The following is a 9,736-nucleotide window of genomic DNA, read 5'->3' as shown; positions in this document are numbered from 1 at the left end:
TTGCGCAAAGGTTATCACGTCTACTAACTACGGGAAAGATTTATGCAATTTTTTTTTTTTACTAGTAATGACGGCGATCTGCAATTTTTTGCAGGACTGCGACATTGCGGTGGACAGATCGGACCCCTAACTGACATTTTTGACACTTTTGGGGGGACCAGTGACATTACTACAGTAATCAGTGCTATAAATATGCACTGTTACTGTAATAATGACACTGGCAGGGAAGGGGTTAACCCTGTGGGTGATCAAGGGGTTAAATGTGAGCCTAGGGGAGTGATTCTAACTGCGGGGGGGCTTGTGAAATGATCACAGAGACATGTGATCCTATATGGAAGGATCACATGAGCTCTGTGATCATTTCAGGTAGAAGGATGTTTACAACAGCCGACCGTCCTTCTCTCCCAGCTGGGAACGATCGCGGGTGTCAGGTGGCAATCGGAGCCGCCTGACACACGCATCAGCTTCCCTGCTGACAAATATTGTCTTACAGTATATCTGTTGAGCAGATTAATAAGGGTCCATGTACACGGGACGTTGTTTAAAGTCCCTTTGAATGCTGGAATTTTTAGGACGTTTGAAACGTCCGTTCGGTCGTGTTTGTACCCGCGTTTAGCAGGCGTTTGCGGGCGTTTGCATTTAGAACCGTTCCTAGAGGTCAAAAAAATGATTCCCCTTTAAAATGGAAAAACGCGAACGCCAAACGCGGGTCATCGCGTTCGGTCGCGTTCGGTCGCGTTTTTGCGTTTGAAACGCCGGGAAACACACGTTCGAACGCAAATAATTGCGTTCTAAAAAAAAGTCCCTGAACGCAACTGCCCGCAATCGACCTCAAACGACCTGGTGTACATGGACAGATAAGATAAAATGTAGATGGGTTCAGGGGCTTCCAAAAAAAAACACCCAACTGCTCCTAAACGGCCATTTCCAGCGTCCCGTGTACATGGAGCCTAAATCTCCAGGATGGAATTAGCAAATCATGATGAGATACTTTGCTGTTTGTTCTGAAGCTGCTGGGTTTCATTTAGTTTAATGGTCTAGTGCAGCCTTTTCCCAACCAGTGTGCCTAGAAACTGCCCAAAATTGTATGCAAGCCAGCAGGTGGATCAAACCTGCCTATTAGTTACATAAAGCCATAGGTTTTCATTGTGCACCATTACATCCTTCTATCCGCTGACGTCCTAACAACCAATGACATGATCGGTTGATAAAGAGGACGTTGGGCACCAGCACAGCACCCCTGTTTGCCCCTCTCCATCAGCACTGTGGTCACATTAGCTGGGTGAGAGAGAGAAACTGAGGGAGAAGAGAAACATTGGATACTAGTCAGTACCAGTGTGCAAAGATGTTTGCTTTCCAAGGAGGGTTAATCTCTGCTAATGTTGGGTGTCCTATACATATGGGTATTGCAGCATTATGTAAAACTATTCATTTCGTTTTTTACCACTTCCCCCAAATGGACGTACCCATACATCCTTGGGTTTCAGTGGTAATAGCAGGATGATGCCTGCACCTACAGGCATTATCCCGGTATCATTCTTTGCAGCCGGCGATTCTCTATTTTGCAGAAGTGATCCAAGTGGCTAACTCTCCTGGTCTCTGCGGTCTCATCGCTGAGGCCGGGAGTGATGCAGCTGGTGGCAATGGCTGCCCTGTACAGAGAGAGAAGAACTGATGTTACTCTCTCTCTGTAAGCCTGGAAACCGGGAGTGACGAGTATTTGTCACTTCCAGTTCCGCCCCCTTGTTTACCTATCTCGGCAATAAAGTTAGTACAATAAGAAAGTGTAAAAAAAAATATTTTTGTATAAAATAAACCCAGAGAAAACCCCATTTAGGCCCCTTTCACACGGGCTTTCCCATTAGATTCGCCTGTCAGTTTTCAGGCAAACCTGATTGGATGCTCCATTCAACCCTATGGAGCGGCGGATGTCAGAGGTGACATGTCTGCTGACACCCGCTTCTATCCATTCCGATCCTGTCCGTGAAATCCAGATGGATGGTAACCCTATTTTCCATCCATCTGGGGGATCAGATGGTATCGAATGAAAACAGACAGGCGGTCCGTTTTCATCCGATCTCCCCATTAAAGAGCCTTCATCCCACTGTGCTTACGTGCAAATGTGAACGCATACCTTACTCCCACACGCAGGGCCGCTGATAGGGGGGGACCACCAGCCCTCTTGTAGGGGGCCCCGAGCACAAAGGGGGGCCCACACAGAGAGGGGGATTAGTGATGGACAACAAATACAGAAATCTTCCTCCAGCACCTGAACCTGATCTGTCCCTCTCCCTGCTATCAGCTTTTATCTGTTGAGAAAGAGACAGCTGTCCCTCACTAATCATATATAAAACAAATAGTGTAGCGCTAGATGAAGTAATAGCATAACATGTGAAAAAGTCCATGCAAATAGCCCACAAGTGCAGACTGTAGTGGAAAAAATCCTGATGGGAGATGCAGATAATTACAGGTACTCTTCGGTGTACAACACACAGCCCACCACCATACAGAATGGCCTCTCACCTTAACTTGATTAAATAAGGCAACCAGATCTCCATTCTCCTCGGGCAGGACAGAATACCACTATAAGTATGAAACCATGGGCCAGTATACTCCAGGACTCTCTCCAACATAAGCATTAAGAAGGAGACTCACTCCCTCACTAATCCCCCTCCCAGCACTTATCTCTGCTCAGGAGTTTATTTGTAAATTGTAACTTTGTTTCTCTCTCTCTGTCTCTCTGATCACTGAGCTCCAACTGCCCAGCCTGTATATTTTTCTCATCTCATCTTCTTTTTTATTTAACATCGTTTTTTTTTTAAATTTAGGAGGAATAATGCGAGTTATGTTACATTTGTGTCTGATAATAGTGATTTTGTTGTAATTTTAGCTAAATATATCTCTAATATTTTCTTGGGGGGCCCTACGATTTCTGACAGCATCCCTGCCCACACGCATATGTTAACGGTGATCGCACCACACATGTGAGGTATTGTCGCGTACGTCAGAGCGAGGGCAATATTTCTAGCACTAGACTTCCTGTGCAACTCTAAACTGGTAACCTGTAAAGTCATTTAAAACATTGCCTATGGAGAATTTTAGACACCATAGTTTGCTGCCATTCTGCGGACAGACGCAATTTTAAAGCGTGACATGTTAGGTATCTATTTACTCGCTGTAATATCATCTTTTGCATTATGCAAAAACATTGGGCTACATTTAATGTTATTTTTAAATTCATGAAAGTGTTTTTTGTTTTTTTTTAAATTACATTTAAAAAAACGCTGCACAAATACTGTGTGACATAAAAAATTGCAACACACACCCTTTTATTCTATAGGGTATCTGCAAAAAAAAAAAAAAAATATATATATATATATATATATATATATATATATATATAATGTTTGGGGGGTTCTAAGTAATTTTCTAGCAAAAAAAAAAAGTAGATTTTTACATGTAGCACTGTCCCTGTAGGGCTTGCTGTATGATGACTTGTTGGGCCTCCTCTGATTACCAGCACACAGTCACTTAGGGTACAATTCACACATTCATCCTTACCTCCAATGGCTCGTTGCTCAATAAACAGTCCAGGGGTTTTGGTTTTTAGGATTTATTGTGGAACTTGGATGGGAGAAGGGAATAGTGGGAAACTACAACTGTAACTATTCACATTGGATAAGAACAACTCTCACTTGGCCTCACCAGGTTGCTTGTGGAAGAAATCACACTGCTTAAAACATACTGTCACATGTATGGAAAGGGTTAAGTCCCCTTGCTCTTTCTACAGAAATTGCCTTGGTGATCTACATTCTCTTCAGGACACTCTCTAGCATGCCCTTTACTGACACCCGTCCACTGACTCTTCTAGTTGCAGGGGTGGCCCCCCTCAGGTCAGGCCCCTTGACACAGATCTGTACTCACTGTACTGCAGAATCAGATCCTTCAGTGTCTCCCCTCTCACTCAACTTCACAGGACCTCTGGGTTCAGTTCCTCTCTAGGCCCTCAGGTTGACCTCCTGAGGCCGCATGGCACCTCTCCAGAGGAGGAGGCAGCTGCCCCCTCCCTCCGGGACTCTTGACAAAAGTCCCTGAGCATATGTGCTTCTGACTTTTATACAGTATCCCAACATGCACAGATGCACTTTTCCTCTGCCAATTCACCAGGGCTGTATCAAACACCTGTGCACTCATTTGTCAGGTTTCCTTCCACTGTCCAATATGCCTCCCTATTGGACCAGTGTGAAACACTGCAGACAGAACGAGTTGCACCTGAGCACATTGAGCAGACCTCACTAACAGATCCTGCTCTCTGATAGGCAGAGAACAATATAGATTTACCAGTCCGTCTGGTAAGCAGACAGGACTCAAAATTATACTCTCTCTCTAGCACCTACTTAGGAGCGTGCTACATACATGTAGGAGCGAAGTGTCAGAATAGGCTTGGGAAGGAGGCGATTACATTTTAGAATTGGGTGCCTCAAGTTTGTGCAAAATTGTAAAGGGTACCTTGACTGAAAAAAGGTTGAGAAACATTGGTCTAGTGCTTCTTTGTCTCTATATGGTAGAAGTTATAGTACAGAATCTTCACAATGTCAATTATCAAGAATATTTCAAGACTAGGCATGAGCATTTACAGTGAATATTCAAGAAATTGTCTGTATTGGTCTGATCGCATTACTAAACGCTGTGACATATTCTCAGGCACACTTCTGATTTGAGAGGAGAAGGGGACAGCTGCAGGAGATCTATATTTATCAGTGTCTGCACTGCTGGGACATCAGTATTTCTGAGCACACTGTCTAAAATTACCATGGGGCTTTCATCATTCACAGCGAGGAGCAAAGCCTAGTCTCCGGTGAGCGTCTTACAGGGGGAAAGGGAGCCAGTCTATCGGGTAAATCTCTGCATGTTTTATCTCTACTGATCATTTAGGAGCTTGGCACTGTGCTTGTAATGCTTCCCTCTCTCTCAATGTGTTCTCTACTGAATATGTATATTTATAATAGGATGTATCTTTTTATATGTTTACATCCTCCAGGAGAGCCAGCAACTCCAACATTCAAGTTGTTAATGGTTTACGTAGACTTGAGCCAGTGCACTTATCATGTGGCTGCATCCATCTGACAATAGATAGGGATGTGGCTGCATCCATCTGACAATAGATAGGGATGTGGCTGCATCCATCTGACAATAGATAGGGATGTGGCTGCATCCATCTGACAATAGATAGGGATGAGGTTTGATTTCAAATTCGCAAAGTTCAAAATTTGCGGTCCCGGCAAACTTTTCATGAAATTCACCCTTGCAAACTTTTTTAACCAATAATGCATTGTATGGCCTTTTAACCGTGGCCAGCAGGCATAGAATGGCCAATAAGAGGCCAACCCTCCCACTATAAACAAAGTGGAGGGGGGGGGGGGTGGCTCAGAGCTGACTTATTGTAAATGTAAAGAAGCTGGTCAGATAGGGAGAGCTGACAATCTGCATATAAAGAGATATGTGTCAGTTAATTGCTAACTCTTTGGGCAACCACTTCCTTCAATGCCTCCTTTTTTGTTTTAATTTTGGGGGGCTTTTTGTCTTTAAAGAAAAAGTGTGGGATAAAAAAAAAAAAAGTCATTCTCATGTAACACTGCCCCCTAGAGGACTGCTAAGAATTACACCGTCTGGATTTCCCTGGGTTACCCTTAGCAACGGACAGCAGATAACAGCATTAAAAGTTCTTGGCTCAGTCAATAATCAATCCAGAGGATGTTGGTTTTATTGAGAACTTGGATAGGAGAAGGGATGAGTGGGATACTCCAACTATTAATTGTTCACAATCTGAGGGACAGCTTACTGTAGAATGCGGCAAGGCCGCTGCTTCACTTTGCCACTAAATGAAGGTACTTTAAATGTTCCTGTGTAAATATTCTCTTAAGGGTTCTGAAACTGACACCCCCTTTTCTCTAAATGCCTGTGTGCTGACACCCGTCCACTGACCCTAGCTTCTGGAGTGGTCCCCTTCCTGGCAGACCCCCGGGCAAGTTCCTCTGTACTCACGGACACTGTTTTTCCAGAGTCACCGTTGCCTCCAAACTCCACTTGTCAGCATCCACTGGACCTCAGGGTCCAGCCACACCTTCAGGTTCACCAGGCTGACTGCCTGTGACCATCCCTCAAAGCTGCAGAAGGAGAGACAGCCGTACCCTCCTTCTGGGACTTGGCTTCCTGCCCAAAAAAACCCTGCCACATGTGCCCTTGACCTTTATAGCCTATCCCAGGATGCACCACTGTCTGTGCCAACCCACTGGGACAGCTACAAAAGCCTGTGTGTCACTGGCTTGGTTTCCTCCACTGTCCAACAGGCCTCCCTATTGGACACAGTGGGGACACTCCCTCAGACCAGATGCATCACACATGGACACATGCAACAGGCAAAACTAACAATCAGGTTCCCCTGATGAGCAGACAGAGCAAACTATATTTTACCTGCCCAGCACCTATCTAGGAGGGTGCTACACTCACTTATGTGGCTGCAGCATTGGTCCTGCAGCTGCCCCTCACCGGCTCTAAGACTGAGAACTGAGCAATAAGGTGGCTGTTGATCGCTCATTTATCCGCCTTCACTGAGCAGAGAGAGGTAACTTTCAGTTCCTTGCAGTGCTTACTGGAGAGAGGCTGGTTCAGGTTCTCATTAGCGCACTAAAAGGCTGAGCCAAAGGTCAGCCAGGCATCGGAGTGGATCCCAGCCTTAAAAGAGAAGTATGTGGTTTGGGACTATTGCACATTTATACTTACCTAGGTGGATGCAGCATCTGTCCGATGCTGCATCTGTCCTCCGGCGTCTCTGCACTGAGAACCGAGCGATCGAACGCCGCCGATCATTCAGTTCTGACAGCTCCCTGAGCAGAGAGCTGCTGACTGTAAGTCACAGCTCTCTGCTCTGGCCCCTCCTCGCTCATTGGAGCGCTGGGCATTTCGCTGAGAGGCTGAGCTGGATGTTGGTCCAGGCACCTGACAGATCCTGAGCCCGTGGTTGTGATGACGCAGTGCCTGGACCGACTTCTGTAATGTTAGCAGAGAGCGGATTATAGCCCACTCTCCGCTGAAAATGGGTCACAGGAGTGAAGAACGAACTGCACTCCTGCAAGGCATAGGAGATCTACAACCAACAGAGCATTGGCTGTACATCTCCTTTAAAGTCGGGATTCCTGCAGAGCCTGGACCGGCTCTCTGATGTCAGCTGACAGTGGGCTTTAGTCTGCTGTCAGCTAAATCTGGATCACAGGAGTGCAAACGTTCACGACTGTGACCCAGAAGAGAAGTATGGACAAAAAAAGCTTTGCTTTGTACTAACCCTTAATCAACATTTAAGGGGCAGGGGCCAACGTTTATGTTACTTTATCATCTGCAAAATTTAAAGTGATATTAAAGTCTTGGTATTTTTTGTTTACCTATAACAAGCATGTTATACTTACCTGCTTTGTGCATTTGGTTTTGCACAGAGTAGTGCAAATCCTCCTCTTCTCGGGTGCCTCGCAGCACTTCTGGTCCCTCCCTTCTGCCCCCACAGTAAGCAACTTGCTATGGGGACACCTGAGCCATTGCTCTGTGTGTCCATTCAGACACAGATCCGCAGTTTGACCCCGCCCCCTCTTTCTCCTCATTGGCTCACTAATTTTGATTAACAGCAGTGGGAGCCAATAGCGCCCACTGCTGTGTCTCAGCCAATTTATGAGCGAGGATCCCGGACAGCTGATGCTCTCAACATCACTGGATCGAGATGGGACTCAGGTAAGTATTGAGGGGCTGCTGCACACAGAAGTTTTTTTTTTAAAAAAAACCTTCTACCTTTAGAACCACTTTAAAGTGGTATTAATGGCTTATGGGCCATACACACTATAAGATTTTCTGAAGACTTTTTCCTTTAGACTTACCAAAACCATATAATATGAGGTCAAACCTAAACACTTTCAATTTGTATGCAAGCTGGCAGGCCCTTGCACTACATAGAAAAGGTAATTCTGAAGGAAATCTAACCACAAAAGTTGGATAGTGTGTATCCAGCTTAAGATAAACATTTATTATATTTCATTTTACCAATTTTTAGATGCAATGGCTGCATTAGCTGTTAAAGGGACGAGACAAACCATTTTCCACTGACAAGGGTACTTACAGTGATCAGCATTTTTATATTTATGTAAAACCTTTATCACAAAAGAAAAAAAAATGGAGTTTTGCTTCAATTTGTTAGTGTATCTAACACTACACTCTCCCCAGACTGACAATCCAGCTGTCCAAAGGTGCGCCTTGTGTTCCTTCATCCAGAGTGGGGGCACTCTAACACCTAAGGTGTGCTACCGGCCAGATCACCAGGTAAAAACAGAGGAAAAAAAGCCTAAAAAGATAAAACAAATGCAGCCACCACATCTAATGATTAGTAAGCTGAAATATATAACATTTTTGGTTTTGGGTTTCATACCACTTTAATTTCTGTAGGAAAACACCTGCCTGTGCCCGGTGTCTCTAGTACATTTTTGCCAATTCTTTTCTGGTGCAGGACAGAGGCGTTCTGTACGCGTTTCTCGCACCACATTCAAAATACACTGTGTGATCTGCTATGGGTGCCAATAAATTGCAGCACATTTGCAGGCACCAGATGGCAGAACCATGCCATTTGGTGCGGTGTGTTTTTCACATGCACGACATTTGGGTGTTCCGGTTCGATCTGCAGCCCATTCAATAAAATGGGTTATCAAATTGCACTGCACAGGAATCACGCAGGAACGGGGATCACATTCTTGTGCGATTCTGGTGTGAATAGGTCCCTAAAAATAAACAAGTAGATGTACTGTTGATGCAGCACCTATTCCCTGCGCTCTGAGTGGTGCAATCCTCTATCCAACTTGACTGTAGACTTGTAGATGAGAACAAATGACAGGGCAACTTTATAATGCTTCAGCCTTGCGGCCCCTCACTGGACCAGGGTGGTCCCGGAACACTATAAACGACAACAAACACAAGGGCGCACCGGCTTAGTGCATTATCTCTTAAACAGGTTTATTAAAATAATGGATTAAAAATACTCACAAACGAGTTTCTTGATAAAAAAGCACATCAAATAGGTATAAAATCCTCAGCATCAAGATCGTAATTGGATCATCCCCTGAAGCTGTACAGGTTGACGCGTTTCGAGGCAACGCCTCTCCCTCAGAGGCTCTAGGCCAGTGCGCCCTTGTGTTTGTTGTCGTTTATAAGGTCCCTATAAATGGCTCTCCTACTTGCTTATTCTTACAGTGTTTTACTATCTGCGGTCTCTTAACTCCTAATGAGAGTTTGATTGATATTAGTCAGAAGCAGAATAGTTTTGCACCAGCAAGAACAGGGTCTGCCAATTTCTATCTGGCATTTACAATGTGTGTCTAAGAAGTTTGGTGAATGGTCGGATTTCTCAGCGGCAACATGGGCCAGTTGCACATCCATGCACATGGCTATCCAGAGACACGTTCAGAAGCACCACCAAACGTGGAGTACAAGTAACCGTCAGGATAAACCCGCTGTGGGCAGTCAAGCGTAGTCAGTGTTAAAGGTAGGGTCACAGTGCAATAGATCAATGAGTGAACATCAAGTTCTGCTACAAATTGGGGAAAATGGCAACGGGCAGCGGTAGGCAGAAAATGTGTTTATGGCACATTCGGGTTAGCCGTTCACAAGCAGAACCCCAGACATGATCGGGCGAGTGTGACAAATG

The 9,736-nt window shown here is 45.0% G+C and overlaps 1 protein-coding gene across 1 annotated transcript in view; it reads left to right on the top strand.

Annotated features, from left to right (window-relative positions):
• The first annotated feature begins 4,748 nt into the window (after positions 1-4,748).
• FSD2 (fibronectin type III and SPRY domain containing 2) overlaps positions 4,749-9,736 on the top strand; it is a 79,322-nt gene continuing 74,334 nt past the window's right edge. The window contains exon 1 of the mRNA XM_082254030.1: positions 4,749-4,858. The gene's annotated coding sequence lies outside the window, so the exon portion shown is untranslated. The remainder of the gene's footprint in view (positions 4,859-9,736) is intronic.

The sequence above is a fragment of the Pelophylax lessonae genome (assembly GCF_965119305.1).
Source record: "Pelophylax lessonae genome assembly, chromosome: 4".
Taxonomy (NCBI): Eukaryota; Metazoa; Chordata; class Amphibia; order Anura; family Ranidae; genus Pelophylax; species Pelophylax lessonae.
Note: the sequence above shows the minus strand (reverse complement) of the source record. Positions and strands in the feature narration are given on the sequence as shown.